This window comes from Aedes aegypti, chromosome 2 (genome assembly GCF_002204515.2).
Source record: "Aedes aegypti strain LVP_AGWG chromosome 2, AaegL5.0 Primary Assembly, whole genome shotgun sequence".
In the NCBI taxonomy this organism is placed as follows: Eukaryota; Metazoa; Arthropoda; class Insecta; order Diptera; family Culicidae; genus Aedes; species Aedes aegypti.
In genome coordinates this window covers 324,739,781-324,762,437 of record NC_035108.1, presented here as the reverse complement: position 1 = coordinate 324,762,437, position 22,657 = coordinate 324,739,781, and positions in this window count along the sequence as shown.

Below are 22,657 nucleotides of genomic sequence, written 5' to 3'. Positions count from 1 at the left end.
ATGGTTAATTTTGATAATTGTATCGAAGGGTCTTCCTTAGCCGAGTGGTTAGAGTCCGCAGCTACAAAGCAAAACCATGCTGAAGGTGTCTGGGTTCGATTCCCGGTCGGTCCAGGATCTTTTCGTAACTCAAATTTCCTTGACTTCCCTGGGCATAGAGTATCATCGTACCTGGCATCCAACATGCGAATGCGAAAATGGCCACTTTGGCAAAGAAAGCTTTCAGTTGAATAACTGTGGAAGTGCTCATAAGAACACTAAGCTGAGAAGCAGGCTCTGGCTCAGTGAGAACGTCAATGCCAAGAAAAAGAAGCATTGCATAGAAATGAGCAATCAGTTAGATCTCTTTAATTAATGTTCGAATCCTCTGAGCAGAATCTCAATAGAGAAACTTAAAAGTAGATGGAGTACCGTATACCTTTTAATTCCGCTCCTAAATGCTTATCTTTGACAGATACGCGTATTTCGACTACCACTTGCAGTCTTCTTCAGTGTCAGTTACTCGTATCCACTGGAGTGGATCTAAGCAACCGTAAATCTAAGTGGATCTAAGCAACCGTTTGTATCTAGGTACTATCATCACTACGGTCGGTTCATTAGCCAGATGAAAGAGCTCTGTGCGCCACTCGACCGTCTACTGAAGAAGAATGCTGTTTGGAAATGGACTCCCGATTATCAAAAGTCGTTCGATCGGTTCAAGCCCATCCGGGTCTCCAACCTCTTGCTGACACACTTAAAATCCAGCAAGAAATCATCGTGGCCGGAGACGCTTCCAAAAGCAGCTTGGACGCCGTTATCCTACATCGCTTTTCCGATGGCTCTGTCAAAGCTATCACTCACGCTTCGAGGTTACTCAAACCTGCGGAAGAAATATAGGTCAAATTGCGAAAGAAGCGTTTGCGTTGGTGTTTGCAGTTACTCGTTTCCAAAAGATGGTTTTTGATCGCAAATTCGTGCTGCAGATCGACTACTAGTCACTTCTCAAGATTTTCGGCAGCAAGAAAGGAATTCCCGTCCACACAGTCAATCGTCTCCGGCGTTGGCTGCTAACGATGTTGCTGTTCGAAAACAAGTTCGTCCTAACGGCAAGTTTTGGATACGTTGCCCTGTTATCACGCTTGATGAGCTTCCACAGCAAGCCGGACGAGGAATACGTTATTGTTGCTCTCCAGACGGAAACCGAAGTGAAGGCAATTTCAGAACCCGCAGCAAAACTGCAGCGACGTTGGAAATTCTGCAAGAAACATTCGCTAGGTATGGCAACCCGCATACTCTTGTGTCAGAAAATGGAACCCAGTTCGTCTGCGACCGCTCCAAACAATTCTGCGAAGAAAACGGTATCCAGCATCTGACGATAGCACCGTACCACCCACAGTCGAACGGACAAGCTGAACGTTTAGTCGACACGGTTAAAAGATGGCTGAAGAAAAGACGGTGACGTACCCATTTGTTGAAAATTCTCCAGAACCAGCTGAACGAGAGGTTAGAAATCGTACGATCTCTTCTAAAATGGGAGATGTTGTGGCGTCGGAGTAGGCACGACACATTTTATTCTTAGTTAGCCATGACCCTGATGGCATGGCACAAAGCCACGGTAAAAATAAGCCATGCCAACCTACCTCGATACCTTGATGGCTACAGCGTAGCGTCACGCCATTGCCGGGCGTATTGTAGAGCTCCATCTTCGTCGGTCTTGGGCGAAACTTCTCTCGTACTAAGTGAGCAGCCCACTAAAATCTTCCGTATTTTACACGCTTGATAATATTCGCATCTTTGTACACTTGGTACAACTCGTGATTCATGTGTCTGCGCCACACACCATTTTCGAGTTTCTCACCGAGTATTGTCCGCAGCACTTTACGCTCGAAAACACCGAGAGCTTTCCGGTCTGACTCTATCAACGTCCACGCTTCGTGCCCGTAGAGAGCCACCGGAAGAATCAATGTTTTATACAGGGCGAATTTTGTTTCCGTTTGCAAGCTCCGGGACCTAAGCTGGTTACGTAGTCCGTAAAAGGCCCTATTCGCAGCCGCAACACGTCTTTTCACTTCGCGGGAAACGTCGTTGTCACATGTCACAAGTGTTCCAAGGTAAACAAATTCTTCAACAACTTCAAACACATCTTCATCAAACACTACCTCAGCACCTACACCACAATGCCAGACTTCATCTGTGCCTGCAACCATGTACTTCGTTTTGGTATAATTAATGGTCAGGCCTATCCTCGCTGTCTCCCTCTTCAGAGGCACGAAGGCCACTTCCACTGACCTGCGATCGATTCCAATTAGGTCTATATCGTCCGCAAAGCCAAGGAGCATGTGTGACCTTGTGATAATAGTGCCATTTCTCTGCACGCCAGATCTCCTTATAGCACCCTCGAGTACAATGTTGAACAGTAAATTCTAAAATGTGTTTCCCTGCTTCAGCCCGTCTAACGTCACGAACGAGGTTGACACCTCGTCTGCGATCCGAACACTTGATTTCGAACCATCCAGCGTAGCACGTATCAGCCTTATAAGTTTCACCGGAAAACCATTTTCAGACATTATCTGCCAAAGCTCGTTTCTTTTTACTGAGTCGTACACCGCCTTGAAATCAATAAACAGATGGTGAGTCTGCACTTTATACTCCCGGAATTTGTCTAGGATCATTCGCAAGCTAAACATCTGGTCCGTTGTCGAACGGCCCTCACGAAAACCAGCTTGGAATTCGCCGACGAAGGACTCCTCGAGCGGTCTTAGTCTGTTAAACAGGCTGCGCGACAGAATTTTGTACGCCGAATTCAGCAGGGTAATTTTTCTGTAATTGGCATACTCCAGTCTGTGCCCTTTCTTGTAGATAGGGCTGATGAGGCCATCCAACCAGCCAGTGGGCAATTCTTCGTCCTTCCATACCCGCAGAAGTACTCGGTGGATCGACTGGTAAAGCTGCTAGCTTCGTTGCTTGAGAAGCTCGACCGGGATCTCGTCCTTCCCAGCAGCCTTTGAGTTCTTCAGCTCGCTGATGATTTTTTTAACCTCTCCTTTGGTCGAAGGTGCACAGCTTGATCGTCATCATCTATGTTTATCCTGTTCCTCGCTACGTTTCCATTTCCACCGTACAACAATTGCTGAAAGTGCTCCTTCCACCTGGCAGCCACCGCCGTTTTATCGGTCAGCAAATTCCCTTCTCGATCATTGCACATGGCGGGCACAGGTACGGTATTGTGCCGCGCAACATTGACCGTTGCATCATATCATTCCAGTTCATGCTTTCTTGAGCGTCAGCTACCACACTTTCTTCGTGCTGCCTTATCTTTCTGCGGTGGATTCGCTTTTCTTCGGCTCTCGCTGCCCTGTACCACTCTCTGTTCTGTCGGGTATCAGCCACAAGCATACGGCTTCTTGCGATATTCTTCATGTCTGTCACCCTTTGGCACTCTCCATCGAACCAGTCGTTTCGTCTTCGTCGTTGACCAGTGCCGATCACTTCCCGCGCCGTTGTTGTCACAGCTTCGTGGATAGGGTCCCACAGGCTGTCAACGTCTCCAGCAACGTCGATTCTTCCCAACTGCTCGTCTAGTTGCTGACAGTACTGCGCAGCTACCCCATCAGTCAACAAGCGTTGTATATTGAAGGGCAGCGTTCTGTTTGATGTGAAACTCGTGACGCTTGATAACCGCGCCCAAGTTTTAGCTACAACGAGATAATGATCCAAGTCGATATTGGAAGGTTCTGACATCAATGACATCTGAGAAATGTCGCCAATCAACCAGCACGTGGTCTATTTGGGAGCAGGCATCACCACTCGGGTGTCGCCAGGTGTGTTTGCGGATATTCTTTCGTGCGAAGTAGGTACTGCTGATTGCAATCCCTCTAGCAGCACCGAAGGTTACTAGCCGCAGGCCATTATCATTGATAACGATCCAACGATCCAAGATCCAACTTTCCAATCGTTGTCCTTTATTTGTTGCCGGGTATGTTGCCGTAAAATCAATCCGTTTGCTCTACTTTTGCCTTTCTTGGTTGGTGAAGAGTCTTCGATAGGCCACCTAACCAGGGTTGCGCTACCTACATCGTGCTAGAGGGGCTGCCACCTCGGTGCTGACACGATACAGCATTGTCCGCTTGTTCTTTACACCACGGTCATAGCCATCACAACCATCCACCTTTATCAAGGCTTTGGACCTGTAGCTCTGGTTCTCAATAGTTTCAAGTTCCATCGGACATACTACTATGGTGAGCCGTCATGCGCTAGCCATGCACAAAGCTAACAAATTGAAAATATTAATATTTTCTGACTGTTAGAACAGTAGAAGCATTAACCTAAGAATGCTACTATTTGTGTAATGACCAAAACAAGTTACAGCGCCACTAGCGTTCTACTACTAAATAATATATCTATTGTTAGAACGTAACAGTATTGTTAATGAAACCAGTCCATCTTTATACTCAAATCTACGATTAACAGGCTTTGTTTGAATTTTTGATAGGTCGAATTGTGAAACTAGGTTTGATTGATTTTATATTTAGCATATCAAATTTCATAAGGAGGATAATCTATCTCTGTAAGCATCACAAATGAAATAAATCAAAATCAATTGCTCCAAAGCAAAGTGACCCTTGTTGGAAAAATAGTTGCTTATTGTATTTCTTTGTATTTTTCTTATCATTGCTCATCCTTTGCAGGCTTGGTTCACATCACCCATTCCTGAATATGGGCTGGCTGGGCAAATTCTTCCCAACATATCTACAACGGAACGAGCAAAACTCACATAAGCAATAAAGCCAATCCAGCTCATCTATCATCAAAATTAGAAAATGTTTTCGCCAGCAAGTTCATTTTTCGATTCAGTTCCGTTGCGTCCGTTCCTTCGACAATTGTTTGCCATCTGTCATACTAGATTTGTCTGCCGGCTTTTCTCTATTACAACGCTTATCTTGAACTTGGTCGGTGACCAACTGGCAAAATTTATGATTGGTATTTTCCATTAAGAGTACCCCCCTGTCAGGTTTTCCTTAGACCTACATTTCGAGAGACTGGTTATTGTTGTTGGAAAATAGATTAAAAATATTTTGTTAAATGGTTCGATGGATGTCACATAATCCAGGGTGATTGCTCATGGAATTAGTTCATATGCATGAAGAATAAAGATTTGAAGTTTGATTAGACTGTAAACACTAATGTCTACAAAAAATCTAATCAATTAGTAGCGTAGGATTTAACATGCAACCTAACCCCCAAATCCAATACTCTTGTGAGCTTTTTGGTTCGATCAAAATGCCATTAGCGAATCAATCTAGAAATTATCACGGTTGAATCATTACCCAAGCCCAGTCAGCAGACGTCGATTATAATGATCGATGTGTCACATGTGTCGTGCGTCTCACTTGTGAGCAGAAGCTGGTAGAGTATCCAACGTGATTGACGTGTGCCATCAGCTGGCAGGAAATTAGATTATCTTAGAGATGAACTTCGAAAGCAAGCTACCAAAGAGCTCTTCGGTGCCGTACACCATCTAGCGGATGAGCAATGAAGGCAATTGCGAATATCGATGTCAGTTTAGCATGTAAACATGATACGATATCACTCGGGCTTCCAACGCTGGCACTAACAATTTATCCAACTACGGTTGCGTTGGTAGCACTAATTTCCTGTTTAATCTCTAAACCGACGTGTGATAAGCTGGAAAATTATCTAGTTCTGGTGGGATACGATGTATGGAGCGTTGGATCCAAAAATGAGGTTAAATTTACGTTTCAATTATCTTATATTCCAAAACAGGCATTTTTTTTAACAAAATTATATGATTTCTTTACAATAGCGGGGAAAGCGATGTTCATTTGAACCATGAATTGATTTTAGTAGAACCAGTGCGCATCGTACGTTCTCTCTGCTCTTGGATGTTTTTTAAAACTACCTAGAGAAATAGAACAGTGCTTCTCAGTGCTACAAAAACAGTACTTTTCAGTGCTATTTTTCTACTATTGATCCCTTTACGATCCTTGTTTGGACCCGTGACTCCGATTTTTCGTTGGACCCGTTGGCGAAAGCTACCGGTGGTAATCCTTATTGGGAAACAAAACCTCTTAGGAGGTCTCTGCCTTCCTCGATTCCCGGTCGGTCTAGGATCTTTTTGTAATGGAAATTTCCTTTACTTTCCTGGGCATAGAGTATTCTCGTATTTGCCACACGATATACGAATGCGAAACTGGCAACTTTGGCAAAGAAAGCTCTCAGTTAATAACTGTGGAAGTGCTCATAAGAACATCAAGCTGAGTAGCCGGCTATTTCCCAGTGGGGACGTTAATGTCAAGAAGAAGAAGCATTTGGAAAATTACCCATGACGAAGAGAACAAAGCTGCTGAACACACCCTACGTGAAAACAAACTAATTAGATGCCAAAATCGACTAAAGTTACATGCTACAATTATGCCTAAAAAGCAGTTTATTATCAAGTGATCCCCGATTATCCACAGCAAATTTATAATTTAATGTGAACTCACTTGAGAACCTGATCGCGATTTCTTGAGGCTCATTTTTCCCACGACCATTATTATTGTTGTCCTATTGTTGGGGCGGAAAACTTTGCATTGAGCCCCGTTAACAAACTAAACTTGGCTCGTTTCCCGTCTCCTTTCAAGGAACTGCTCCAGGCATATCCATCATCATGTGTGACCGTACGAAACTACACTATCCTGCTGATGCGGATGCATATGCAACAATGCAGAAGCAACGTCATTATTGCGCTTCGCCACGGTGCGATGAGTATTAAACCGATGCCGAATGGTGGCTTTCTGCATGTGTTGAGCTTTGGGGTATAAGGTTTCAAGAAATGCTCGCCACTTTGCACACATTATTCATTTGGGTAAACATTGGCGTAAGAGGTCTGGCATAGCTTATGTATGTGGGTAATGAAAAATGGGCCTCCACTATTCCGGGATTTTCTGCATGTGAAACACTAGGTTGGAATTTGGAATTTGGTACCACTTTGTAGTTAGAATCCGCGGCTCAGTACAATCTGTATATCTGAAGCTAAAATGAACAAAATGAGTTGCATTTTGATAATAATTGATATTTCAAAAATCTGTAATTGAGTAATTATTTCTCTCCTACATGAAAAGCTAGAAAGAAGATTCTTCACGTTTATTTACAAAAAAAAACTTATTCTCAATGGCTTCGCGGGCCCTCTAGGGGTTCGCGGACCACCGATTATCAAGCCTTGAACTAAGGGCTTTGAAAAGAAACAACAGAGATTGTATGGGGATATTTCCCAAAAAACTGCAAAGGATTCACCAGGAGTCATCAAGTCACAACCCAATAAAGATCTAAAAACAACTGGATATTGCGACCTTTTATAATTAAACAGCCTATTTTAGCGCAGTGTCCGGATCACGGCTCAACTGTCAAAGCATTCATAGCACCATACTTAATAAGTAGTACTCTGTTGGGTTCCCATGCATCCAACCAACCGAAGCTCGAAGTAGTAGCTACTAGCTGCATCTCATTCCACGAGTCTATTATCAGGAAAACTTTCCCTCTAGCAATGGCACTGGCGCTGCACGATCCACCAAGGGTGTATTCTATAAAGAGATAGGTGGGGTAAAATGCACTTTATATTGCTTGTTCTATATTCTGCAATCATCGTACGTACGTAGCTTTTCTATCGTTTCAGTAAAAAAATGCCTGTCATACTAGACATTCCAAGAATAAAATATAAAGAAAAGTTTATTGATACCTTTTTTGATTCCGTTTTAAAATCATTTAAAAAATTACAATAATTTCTTATATCTAAGTGTTCTGTGTTACATAACAGTGTTTACAGGTGAATTGATTTCATATGCTTATACGAGAAAAAATCGTGTTTTAAACAATTTAATCTAACTTAGCCTAAATAGTCCTAAATTTAAATTGTGCGCGCTATCAAATTGCATAGCAAGTTTTTGAGCTTTTTCGCAATTAATTAGTAATAACTTGTTTTTCTCTTTCAATGTCAAAATTGACTTTCAAGGTTATTTTTTCAAAATTTTAGTACATTTCCAAAAAGTTTAATGAAATTTAGTTTTCTTAATATTTGTTTCGCAATTCAGAAAAATGTTGTTACATTTCTCTTTGCCGAATCTGCCATATTATTTCCATAACAGGATCACGAGTGTGCAGAAACTTGTCGATATGTTTGGGACCCTTTTCCTCCATCCACGAGATATAGCTCATGCTAGATCTCTAAGTCCCAACGCGCATTGCTTCGCTTGCATCTTACACATCGTCGCCATGTGCACTTCTCTTTCCCGCTCTCTCGTAACTTTCTTCCGACGGCGCATGGCCGTGGCACTGTTATGCCATTCCGGCGGTCCAACACTCTTTATGGGGTGGAAGATATTCTCTCGAGAACAATTATTATTGTTGCAACGGATGCTATTTTTTCGCTGTTTTGTGGCCCACCGCCAACCAACCAAATGTAGGTAGGTATACCAACCGACGACGACGACGACCAACTTCCCTTGCAGAATAACTACAAAAAGACGGTTGTAGAATGTCTCGATGAATAACATGTGAACGAGGCTATTGTTAGAGTTCGGTAAATCCTCGGAGCCATTTACCTTGTTGTAATGTTAAATAAATTTCAAGGATACAATAGATTCGGATGAAATTAAAATATCAACGGTAATGCAAAAAAATTAATTGATGTGGTAAGAAGTGTATTTTAAATCATGTAAAACATTTAAATGTCATAGAAAGCATGGACTAGACTAACAATTGCAGCATGGCTCAACCCATTAGGATACTTTAGTTTTTTCTCAGACATGAGAAAAGAGGTAACGAGGTGGGAAAAATGCGGTCACATCGCACAAAACATTTCACCGACGTCCGTCGTGCGATTTTTTTTCTCTTAGTTGGTCATTCAGTTTTTCTAGTCGAAAACATTATGCCTTTGTTTTTATACACTGCACTTTTTTTCGTCGTTGAAGCCTATCATCTAGAGTGCAGAAAGGGGAACAGAAAATAGCAGCCATAAAAGCAATCTGTGCAGGCAAGAAGTGTTGAATCAACATAAACAACTGAATGAGCGAATTTGTGTGTGAACCGGATATGTTCAAGATTAGTAATGGCAGTACAGTGCACTGACTTCGCAATCACAGGGTTTTGGAAATGACGGCTAATATTACTGTTGAATGATGGAACATTATAGAATTGAAGAAATTTAGATGAACGGCTATGGAGTTTGCTAAGTTTGATATAAAACTCTTAAGAACATATAACATATTGTTGCGTTCATTTATTATTTCGTCAAGTACTTGTAAGTACTTTCGCTTTTCTGATTACAAGATTTTTCTAAGGATACATACATATACACTACCCGTACGGACTCAATAAAATAAGTATTGCAACACCCAGCTGAATATTGAATCACCCTGAAAAGTTTAGCATCACTTAAAAACAGGAACATTCATGATGCTCGAGATACCGATGATATATAATGAGATAGAAAGTTCGAGTCTTCGGCAAAGTTGTTCAGTAGGTCAAGGACATTCGGAAGAGAAACAGTTTGGTTCACATTTTTTCCGCTAGGTGGCACTAGTGAGCATTTCAAACTAGTTCTAGCTTGTGGTCCACAAGTGATAGAAAGTTCGTGTTTTCGGCAAGATTGTTCAGTAGGTCAAGGACCTCCACTGCCCATAAACGCATGATTGTCCCATGTAAATATGAAATACAGCAAACAAGGGACTGACATGCGTTTATGGGCAGTCCAGAAGGCAAACAGTTTGGTTCGAGATTTTACCGCTAGGTAGCGCTAGTGAGCATGTCAAATTGAATATTTTAGGCATGTGATATATCTTGTGATCCACATCAGATAGAAAGTTCGAGTCTTCAACAAAGCTGTTTAGAACGTCAAAAACATCCGAAATGCAAACAGTTTTTTTCGAATTGTTGCCGTTAGGTTTTGCTAGGTAGAATGTGAAATTGACCATTCTTAACTCTTTACTTGTGGTTCAAATGAGATAGAAAGTTTGAGTCTTCGGCAAAGTCGTTTGGAAAGTCAAAGGCATCCTGGAAACAGTTTCGATTATTATTTCGCCATCATATGGCGCTATTGATCATGTTTAAATGAGTACTTTATACTAGCTCTATCTCTTGATTTTACTACGGTCCAAATTAGCCATGAAAACCAACTTTTACTTTGGTTCTGGAGGGATGACTGTACCTAAACCTTATGAATTTGATAAGATAGAATCTTCAAAATGCTGTTCAGAAAACCTTTGGCATTTGGAGGTTGAAGTGATTAGGGACGAAATCATATTAAATTAAAATGATTCAGGTCCGATAAATTGTATATTCAAGTATATTAGATCTGATTCATATTCTAGTGATTCTGGTACGACTTACTCCATGTTCGAGTGATTCAGTCAGGACTCATATTCATCAAATTAAAATTATTCAGGTAAGAATCTCTTAATATACAAGTGGTTCATGTTTGATTGACTTTATATTCAAGTGATTCATGTTGATTCATTTCATATCCAAATGATTGATGTCTGATTCTGTTTATATTCATGTATTTCGGGTTTGATTCACTCTATATTTAAGGAATTCAGGTTTGACTTGAATATGGAGTCAAAACAATTTCTTTATAAGTATCATTTCAAACATTACATTCATTATTTCTTATATCTAGGTGTTCTGTGTTATTGCCGTAGCAGTTCAGATTTTCTACAGGTGAGTAGATTTCACCTGCTTATAAGAGAAAAACGTTTTTAATATACTTAACCTAACTTAACCTAAACATATAACGCATTAATCGTGGCAATAGAAGATTGTAACGATTTCTGCCTGATATTATTAATTATTTTATTTGACATTTGTTCCAATGTTTCAACATTGGATATTCTATGTAACTCATTGGTACGATACCAGGGAGGAAGCCTCAGAATCATTTTCAAAATTTTATTTTGAATTCTCTGCAGAGCTTTCTTCCTGGTATTACAACAGCTAGTCCATATTGGTACAGCATACAACATGGCTGGCCTGAAAATTTGTTTGAATATCAAAAGCTTGTTCTTAAGACAATGTTTTGATTTTCTATGAATAAGGGGATAGAGACATTTTACATATTTGTTACATTTGGCTTGAATGCCCTCAATGTGATTTTTGAAAGTTAAATTCTTATCTAGCATGAGCCCTAGATACTTAACTTCATCTGACCAATTTATTGGAACCCCTCTCATCGTGACAACATGTCTACTTGAAGGTTTCAAATAAAGACCTTTTGGTTTATGTGGGAATATTATTAGTTAAGTTTTGGAAGCATTAGGAGAAATCGTCCATTTTGCAAGTATGAAGAAAAAATATCCAAATTTTTTTGCAATCGACTACAGATGACACGCAGACTTCGTCCTTTGGCGGAGAGGCCTGTGTCATCCGCAAACAAGGATTTTTGACATCCCTGAGGTAACTCAGGTAAGTCAGATGTGAAAATATTGTATAATATTGGTCCCAAAATGCTGCCTTGAGGAACACCAGCTCTTACAGGAAGTCTTTCGGATCTGGAGTTCTGATAATTAACCTGAAGTGTATGATTTGAAAGATAACTTTGAATTATTCTAACAATGTATGTTGGAAAATTAAAGTTTTTTAATTTTACAATCAAACCTTCATGCCAAACACTGTGGAATGCTTTTTCTATGTCTAGAAGAGCAAGACCAGTAGAATAGCCTTCAGATTTGTTGGAACGGATCAAATTTGTTACACGTAAAATTTGATTAGTGGTCGAATGTCCATGGCGGAATCCGAACTGTTCATTGGCAAAAATTGAATTTTTATTGATGTGGACCATCATTCTGTTCAAAATGACCTTTTCAAATAGTTTACTGACGGAGGAAAGCAAACTGATTGGACGATAGCTAGAAGCTTCTGCAAGATTTTTGTCTGGTTTTAAAATTGGAACAACCTTAGCATTTCCCATTTGTCAGGAAAATATGCTAATTGAAAACATTTGTAAAATATGTCAACTAAAAATGATAAGCTACTTTCTGGGAGTTTCTTGATGAGGATGTAGAAAATTCCATCATCGCCAGGAGCTTTCATATTTTTAAATTTTTTAATAATAGTTCTCACTTCTTCCACATCAGTCTCCCAGGCATTTTCGGATACGTTCTCTTGATTGAGAATATTTTCGAACTCCTGAGTAACTTGATTTTTAATTGGACTAGTAAATCCTTAATTAAAATTGTGCGCACTTTCAAACTGCATAGCAAGTTTTTGAGCTTTTTCGTAATTAGTTAGTAATAATTTGTTTTCCTCTTTCAATGCCGGTATTGGCTTCTGAGGTTTTTTCAAGATTTTAGATAATTTACAAAAAGGCTTAGAGCCAGGGTCCAATTGAGAAATTTTATTTTCAAAATTTTTGTTTCTCAATTGAGCAAAACGTTTCTTGATTTCTTTCTGCAAATCCTGCCATATAATTTTCATAGCAGGATCTCGAGTGCGTTGAAATTGCCTTCCCTCACGTTTTTAAGACGGATCAAGGGTTTAAGATCATCGTCTATATTCACGGATTTCACATTTTGGAATTGCAATGCTCCTGGCTTCTACAATGGAATTTGTTAAAGTTTCAAGAGCATTGTCAATATCAAGTTTAGTTTCTAAAGAAATGTTAACATCATGATTAGAGTCAACATACGTTTCATATACATTCCAGTCGGCTCGAAAATAATTGAAAGTGGAGCTGATAGGATTGAGAATCGCTTCATGGGATATTTGAAATGTAGCAGGGACATGATCAGAATCAAAATCAGCATGAGTAATCAGTTGGCTACAAAGATGACTAGAGTCGGTTAAGACCAAGTCAATTGTAGATGGATTTCTAGAAGAGAAAAAACATGTAGGGCAATCAGGGTATTGAATTGAGAAAAATACTGAAGAGCACTCATCAAATAACATTCTGCCGTTGGAATTACTTTGAGAATTATTCCATGACCGATGTTTGGCATTAAAGTCACCAATGACAAAAAATTTGACTTATTGCGAGTCAATTTTCGCAAGTCAGTTTGGAGCAAATTAACTTGCTGTCCAGAGCATTGAAAATGCAAATAGGCAACTATTAAAGTACTGTGCTTCAAAAACTTCAGTTTCAAATGACGAAAACAGTTGATGTTTTATACGCCTATGAATGATGATTGCAACTCCCCCACATGCCCCATCAAGTCGATCGTTACGATAAACAAAAAAGTAACGATCTCTTTTGAGTTTAGATCCAGGATTTGAATATGTTTCAGTAATAACTGCTATATGTATGTTATTAACTGTAAGAAAATTAAACAGCTCGTCCTCTTTACCATTCAGAGAACGACCATTCCAATTTAAGATATTTAGATTATTATTTGGATCCATTAGAAAAACGTAATCCAATAACAATTTGATTTGTAAATTTTACACCAACTTGGACTGCTTCAGTCATAGTGGTGGCTTTGAATATTGCATCAATCATTAGATTCAATTGTTCAGTTAGAAAATTAAAATCTGAGGCAGACATATCACTTGAAGTGGGTACATTTGATGATTTCCCATTAGAATTTTCGGTAGACGAAGAAGCTGAGTAGGAGTTACCTATGGCGGTAGGTTTTTTTTTCCATTTGATTTGAAACAAGTAGAATGGGTACTCATGGAACGAATAGGGGAGGAGTTCAAATTACCTGCTACGATATCGGCAAAGGATTTACCGTGGGTAGATAAACTTGAAATTGAAAGATTCGAACGGCTACCCGACGGATTAAAATTGGTTTGTGAATGAGCATGATTATGATCTTCCTGATGGGTATGATTCCTAACCAAGCGATTGTTAACTTGAAAATGAGCATTGTTCGATACTCTACAAGGCAAATTTCGGAAACGACCGATATCGTAACGGATATTATCTTTCATCGGCCTGGCACGAGCCTCAATGACTCTTTTGCGTGAAGGGCAATTCCAAAAATTTGACTTATGATTAGCCCCGCAATTAGAGCATATGAACTTGGTGGTATCTTCCTTCACTGGACAGACGTCCTTGGCGTGAGAAGAACCTCCACAAATCATGCATTTAGCATCCACGCGACAATTTTTTGTACCATAACCCCACTTTTGGCACCGACGGCACTGAGTGGGGTTCTGGTAATTTCCTCCAGGTTTCTGAAAATGTTCCCATGTCACACGGACATCGAACATAAGTCTTGCTTTTTCTAAAGCTTTAATATTATTTAGTTCTTTTGTTAAAGTGAACTAAATAATATTCTTGAGAAAGCCTTTTCCGAACAATGTCAGATTGGGTTCTCTTTTTCATAATGATTACTTGGACTGGGGAAAATCCAAGTGAATTAGTAAATCATTTATTATATTTTTGATCTATTCAGGTGACATATAGTCACTTGAGAGACGTTTCAAGACAACTTTAAACAAACGTTCAGTTTTGTCGTCATAAGTAAAAAAATTGTGCTTCTTCTCTTCAAGATGTTTGAGAAGAAGTTCGCGATCTTTAAGAGTTTCCGGCAAAACGCGACAGTCTCCTGATTCACTTATATTCAACTGTTTCAGGTTTGTTCAAATATTCAAATTATTTCAAGTGATTCATGCTAGATTCACTTCATTTTCAAGTGTTTCAAGTTTGATTCATTTTATGTACAAATGATTCAGGTCTGATTGATTTCATATTCAAGATATTCAGTATTTATTTCCAGTGATTTATGTTTGATTTGCTTCATATCCAAGTGCTTCATGTAGGATTCACTCCATATTCAAGTGATTCAGGTTTGATTTGCTTTATATTCAAGTGATGCAGGTCTGAATCACTTCATATTCATCAATTTCAAGTACGAATTACTTGATATTCAAGTGATTCAGGTTTGATTCATCTTGAATGTAGATGCACTTTCCAGTTATTCAGGTATGACTTCATGCTCAAGCAGGTTTGGGCCGATTCATTTCATTTTCAAGTGATCCATGCTTTAGCCACGCCCAAATAGCCGTAGCGGTAAACGCGCAGCTATTCAGCATGACCATGCTGAGGGTCGTGGGTTCGAATCCCACTGGTCGAGGATCTTTTCGCAAAGGAAATTTTCTCGATTCCCAGGGCATAGAGTATCATCGTACCTGCCACACGATATACACATGCAAAAATGGTCAATCGGCAAAGAAAGCTCTCAGTTAATAACTGTGGAAGTGCTCATAAGAACACTAATCTGAGAAGCAGGCTTTGTTCCAGTTTGGGACGTAACGCCAGAAAGAAGAAGAAGAATGCTTTAACCACTTTATGTACGTGTTTCAGGTTTGGTTAGTTCAATATCAATGTTTGGTTTTATGAAGTAAATTTAAGTCATTCAGGTCTTATTCACTTCATAGTCAAGTGTTTCAGATTTGATTAGCTCGATATCCAAGTGACTCCTGTCCAATACACTTCATACTCAAGTGTTTCAGGTGACATTCACTTCATGTGATTCATGTCTGATTCACTTCACAGTCACGTGTTTCAGCTGAAGTTCACTTCATATACAAGTAATTCAGGACCGATTAACTTCTTGTTCAATTTATTCAGATATGATTCACTTTATATCCAAATGATTTATGTGATGTATAAAACATAAAGCAGAAGATAATGTAGCTGCAAATAAACTCTACTGCTACCCCAAAGAAATGTAGATCTCCGTGAACATTAAATAAATTGGTTTTAAAATGCATTTTTTTATATTTGTAAATATGCTTAAATTCCCAATAACAATTGAAAGGCACTTTTTGTGACCAAATGAAGTGTATTGTCATTGTGCTGTTCATAAATGATAAATGAAGCAAAATGATGGAGCCATCACACTACTATAGAATTTGATAGAAATAAGTGAAAAGTTTGTTTGTCTGTTAGATCTTAAATTCACTGAAACAAAATAACCTGCAATGGATCCTCCATAAGCCACGTGGTTATACTTTTGGTAATTTCATCTCCCTTCCTCTTGTGGTCAACTCTTAAATTTGTTATTTTTATTTATATGATCCGTAATCTTTGAACAGACCCCGCCCCCTAAAATGAACACGCAATTTATGAACGGCTCCACAGTATGGTCAAGGATTGTAGTATGACTAAAATCGTTTATTTCAACCATTTATGTCAAATATTCCATCATTTTCGATACTTTTAAAATAGGGAGGGTACAAAAAAGGGAGGGCGGGGAAGTCCATGTAAATCTTATATTGAATTTGAAGTTTAAAACAAAATATGGCACATGAATTCTGCTGTCCTGAAAATAAAACACTGTGTTGGGTTATTGATTAGATTAGACATTTGAATTTAAAAAATGCAAAATGTTCAAGTATATTTTAAAAATGACCTTGGGCAGACACTAACATTCTGAAAACGCCATTATTTTTGTTTATTTTCATACTTTCCAGCCCGGGGTGTCCCGTCTCTGTGCATTCAGATCGACTTTTTTTGTTGAACTGTGATAATTTTACGAAATTTACAAGATTTCAGTTTTATTATACACGATTTTTAACTGATGAATAATGCTGAATAGCAACCGAATGTCATATGATCCGAAGAATCATGACTAAAAAAAATCTCTTTGTTCTCTAATATAATGCATTGAAGAAAATATTTGATTCACAGCTGATTTGCAAATAAAATCTCATTTTTCCTCCGGACATTATCCATCATCGCTAGAATGACGCACTTTTATGCATCGCTGCCCTTTCAAATAAACCTTTCGAAGCATACCTACCATGTGTGCAACTCTTACCATCCACAGTCCAGGAAATCGCTCTGTGCGTCAGCTGGTCGGTGAGGATGATCAACGGATCCTTACTGGTAACGAGGTTGACTTCTCTACGGCATACAAAATTATGCCAGTGAACACAATAAATGTGCACAATGTGCACGATTCCGAGCTGAGACAATAAAATAATCCCATTCCAATGATAACCACTAAGAAAGAGTATGATTACGGTCTTCCTGTGTGCTTAGCGGCAGGATTTGACCTGTATTGAATTGAATGCAAACACACTTTAGGTCCCATTGTGAGCCATCATTGCGTGAGCGGAAGCCAGCCTGGTTCACACACTGGAAGCGGAAACGCAATTAGAAACCGTGGAGTGCAAAGTTCCATCACAATCTGTTTCTTTCGTCGTTTCCTCCACCGTTTCACCGAGTGAATCGGCGAAATGGGAATGTTTGCTTACAATTCGGAACAGATTTGTTGTGCCAATCTCTTTGAATTGAACGATAAACTTCGGAAAGCCTTCTTCACCTTGTGTTGATGTTGGAAATTTTTTTGCATGTATTGTTCAAAGGGATGGAAACATTTTCGCCGATTTTGGATCTCAAATATTTGCCTTACCCATCCAACTTTGCCTCATAGTAGGTACCTTGTCATATTCGAAGTCTAACAAAACGATGATGTTTGTTATATACATGTTTGAATTGATTTTTTCTATCTTATTTTAACGGTTGCTTGTTCAGAATGAGGAAATGACAAATATTTAATCCAATGGTGTTTATTCAAGAACTTTTTCAACGGTATGAGAATTCTGATTATATATATATATCGCTCAGAGGTAAATTGTGACATAAAAAAGGTGATTGAAAACGGTCTTGGCGTAACGTATTTATGTTCCCTCAAATCAAAGGTCAGATTATACGTTATAAATTATTACAACAGCACAACTCATAAAATTTTCCTCTGTGTGTTAATTCAGAAACGATTCAGCCATCGGTTAAAAGTCTAGACATAACGTGTACAATCTACATTATTGATTCGATAGGAAAATCGAGTAAGACGACTCTTCATTCTCATCAGCGGCATCATTACAAAGCAAAAAAACAGGAATGAGTGAACTGTAATCCGTTATTAATGGCACTGTTCATGATTCGTTGAACTCCATTTTAAGTGAAATGGCCGAAAACCAAGTTTTTGGACTAGGAAGATTATTCATGAAGCAGAAGTACTAGTTTTTAAAGATCGTGTCTGATTCACAGTGCTGCATACAATTCGAGTAAGTGTCGTATTCTGGTAAACGTCGCATTCGGGTAAATTGTATGCGGGTAAATGTCGTTCGAGTAAATGGTTTTCGGGGATTTGTTATAGAATCGGCGGAACTACCAGAGGAATTACCAAGAGTAAAGTCTAAACGTTATAAGAAATATCTTGAGGTTATCAGATTCTCAAGAAAAAAGTTGGTAGAGTTTTTATGGAATTCTTAAAGAAAAAATCTAGAATTAGTTTCTTAAGGTACATTTTGTGGAACATTTATGAATCACAATAATTACTTGACCATTTGACTAAAAGCCGGAATCATGCAAAGTCCTGTTTTTAATCCCTTCTTCTTCTTTTCTGGCGTTACGTCCCCCTGGGACTGAGCCTGCTTCTCAGCTTAGTATTCTTATGAGCACTTCCACAGTTATTAACTGAGAGCTTACTATGCCAATGACCATTTTTGCATGTGTTGTATATCGTGTGGCAGGTACGAAGATACGTTATGCCCTGGGAAGTCGAGAAAATTTCCAACCCGAAAAGATCCTCGACCGGTGGGATTCGAGCCCACGACCCTCAGCTTGGTCTTGCTGAATAGCTGCGCGTTTACCGCTACGGCTATCTGGGCCCTGTTTTTGGTCCCAAAAAAAAACAAATTTAACACTGTTTCAGCAAAATTGGAACATTCTGAACGTATAGATTTTATTTCGAGTTTTGTTTAGTAGCTCCGGTATATATTTGGGTTTTGAATACAAATTGAAGAAAAAAATATCTTGAGGCACAAAAATGCAAATTTGAAGAAAATTCTCATTATATAAAATGTAAAATATAATTGCTTCGCAAAGGTAAATCCTAGGATACGGTCGAACATTATGCCGGAACTCAGCTTCAGTAGCTTTTTGATTTGGGAAATGCTTCATTTTTGTTTGAAAATTTATTTTCGAAGTTCATGTTCTGAATGGATTAAAATGAGTATCTTTGAAGAAGCTGATGAAATCCTGAGTGTACTCGGATAAGAATCCGTCCATGGGGTTATTTAAAAAAAACCCTGGAAGGTTTCTGATGAAAACTCTGGTAGCTGTCAATGAATACTGGAAGGTTTGTGGTGAAAATTCTGGAAGGATTCTGATGAGACTCCTGTGAGAATCTCTTTGGGAATCCTCAAAGAATTGAGATGAAAACCCTGATTCTCTGTAATGTTTCTGATGGCAATTTTAAAAAGTTTGGATAATAATCTTGGGAAGATTAAATACGATTGGATTGGATTATGTTGAAAAACCAGGAAGGATTATGTTTGAAATCTAGGAAAGATGAAAATTCAAGAAGAATTTTGATGAGAATCCGAGAAGGATTCTTATTGGATGCAAATGCTAAAAGGTTTTGGATAAGAATCCCGGAAGAATACTTATTTTGATGAGAATCCTGGATTTATTCTTCCAGGATTCCTGAAGAATTCTGTTGAGAGTTCTGGGAGGACTCTGTTGAGTATCCTGGATAGACTCTGATGAGAATCTTAGAAATATTGTGTTGAAAATTCTGGAAGCATTATGTGGAAAACCTTGGAAGGAGATGAGAGCTAGAGATTCTGATGAGAATCCTGAAACAGACATTGCTGAATTCGTTCTCAATTGATTTCGAAGAAAGATTAAAGCAAGCCAAGAAAAACATTGCAACTGTATCGATCCAAGATAGGCAATATTTCACCAGTTGTAACAAGCTTGATAAATAGCAGTAGCGAAGGAGAGCCCTAAAGGGAGAGCGATGATAAAACCCATTTTAATTACCATTGAGGGTAGGTGTTTTACACTACTGGCATTATTAACAATCCCCGAACATCTGATAGTGTTCTCTAGGTTTGGAATTAGTTGAGATAGGATTTATCATGCTTATTGATAAACAGACTATCATGATATGTAGCGTATCATTATTGTTACAGAGAGCGATAAGTGAGAGATACTCTGATTTTTTTCAGAATTCAACCCCTGCTTGAAACGATTCTTATATGTATACTGGATCGGTTCTGATATGATTCCTGGCAAGATTCTGATGAGAATTCGGCATTCTGGTTGAGGATCCTAAGAAGATTCTGATGAGAATCCTGAAAAGATTGTGACGAGAATCCTGAAAGGATTTTGATGAGATTCTTGAGAGGATTCTGATGAGAATCCTGAGAGTGTTCTTATTAGAATGCTGAGATGATTATGATGAGAATCTTGAGAGGAATTTGATGTGATTATTGTGGTTCAAAAATGTTCCATATGACCTCGCAAGAATTGATTCATATTATTGCTATGTGCGTTTGAAATGCAAATATCAAATGCGGTAAGATTTCTCACAAGAAATGCGGTGTCAAAGATAGATTTTTCTTGCTAGGGCGGCGATGATTTCTAAAATCGTTGCTAGGTGTCCTTCGATTGTCTTGTGTTACCGCATTTGGAGGACGTTTAGTCGAGGTTTGCATCTCAAATGCAAACTGCATATATGTACTTTTATTTAAATACATTCTCAATATATTGAAATTTTGAAACTAATAGGTGTAATATAGTGTAACAGGAGATGAACACTACATTTACAGCCGTGTATCTGGAATGACCACTAGTATGCAAATCATTGCAGACGCAATTGGAGGTAAAACTAATCCCTTGCACAAAATTGTTAAAATTTTGAGAATTGATCCATTGAGTCAAAAGATATGAACGAAAGCGTCCAACAATGTCGTCCATGAATTTTAAGGGTCAATATAAGTTGGTACTGGTGAAACAAAAAAAACCTAACAGTAATCTTAACGTATCAAAATTACTGATTTCGAATAAATCTCAAAGCCTAGGGCTAGGATTCGGTTTGCCAACTGAATCAATGAATTTATCATCTAATTTTACTAGGCTCAGAAAATTGAAAAAATCTAACAAGAGAAATTCCTTTACGGAACTGTGAATCAAATCTGTTGTTTCCAGCTTGGCTTGGCAATTCATAGTTTTGCACTCTAGACTTACTATCCCGTACTGACTTTTATTCCAGTATTCCAGTGAACGTCACACATTAAATGTTTGAACAGTGTTCTACATCCCTTCTTTGATTTTTGACAAATGAGCAAAGTTGATGCTTTCAACATACTTATTTGCAAACATTCTTCGTCAGAAAAGTACAATAAAGTGCGACTCGCTTTGAAAGGCAAAAGCATCGAAATGCTACTAAATTGAGAGCAAAAACAAAAAAAAAACGCGCCTCGCAACTTGAAAGTCCCCTTCTGGAGCGAGAAAGTCGTAAATGTAGCCAACTTTGCTCATTTATGAACTATGTGACAAGATGCCATTCCGATGCACTGAACCGGCCTGGCATCCGAACAATCAACCAACCGACGCTGTCAAACGCTTGTTGCTAATGAAATTCCTTCCACCAGCTCAAAATTTCGGTCCATACCGCCTGTCAACGACGTTTCTCCGTGCCCGTGGTCCATTTTCAGTTCATGTCAGAATTCTTACAAAGTGATGGTGCAGATTTCTTTTTTTTCCGTTAACCCTTTTGTCCCAGTTCACATCTGAGTCCCGGGTTCACGTGGATGGAAGAGGGAGTCTCTTATGGGATTTTAACAATGGCGAACTATTTTAATTAAGATTTTTGCTTCAATCGCCCTGTCAGCAGGATGCACCGTTAGTCCACTATGCTGTCGATAAAAGCCTTTCGGAAAGTTTTGATTTCCAAGAAGCATGTGCATAATTATTATTGAGAAGAAAAAACTTCACCAAAGAATACCTCAGTTTATTTCAAGATCAGAATCTGATTCAATATACAACTTTTTTCAATGCTACCGTAATTTCGAGTGAAACTGGATGTTTTTCTTAGTTTTTCATACCTGGTATTCATCTTGAACCGAAAAAATGCAAAATATAATTAGAACAATATACGATATTTCTATCAAAACTTATTTTTGAGCTACAAAATGAAAATCTGATAACTCTGATTTCAGGGTGAAATTGATCACTCATTGAAATGATATTCGTATGTTTCAATAACAGTTCTGTGGAGTAAAGTTTGGTAAAAACTACTTTTTAAGATTTCTAGCTCAGTTCAAAATAAATGTTACTTGTCATGTCATAGTGGTTCGAATGCTGTTGAAGTGAGAAACTTACATTACAAATACTATAGAAATCGATTAGGATTTGGAAAATTAGATTCGAACTCTTGCCTCACCGTTGGAACAAAACATTGTTAAAGAAAATCAATTTCAAAACTGTTATGACTTAAAATGGGTAAATATTTTGACACAAGCTCGTTCAGCAACATTGTAAGCCAACATGTTGAAGGTTCACTATGTGTAATTTGATTTTATAAGCTGTAGTGGCTTTTTTTTCTGAAAATACTGAAATTATTGATTAAAGTAAAATTGAAAAGTTTCAGGAATCATTACAAAACGCTAATTTGGCAAGTTTAATATTTTAAAACAAGTACTAGCACCCAGCGAATGTCCAGGGATTCCATGAGGAGTTTTTTCAGGGTTTTCACCATCTAGAGATCCCGACAGGAGTTCCTCTCGCAATTCCATTAGAAGTTTCTTCAGAATTCAATCAAGAGTTCCTCTAGAGATTCCATCAGGAGTTCTCCAATAATTCCATTAGGAGTTCCTTCAAAAATATCTTTAGAAATTCCTACAGGAATTCCATCCGGAGTTCCCACGGGGATTCCATCAGTAG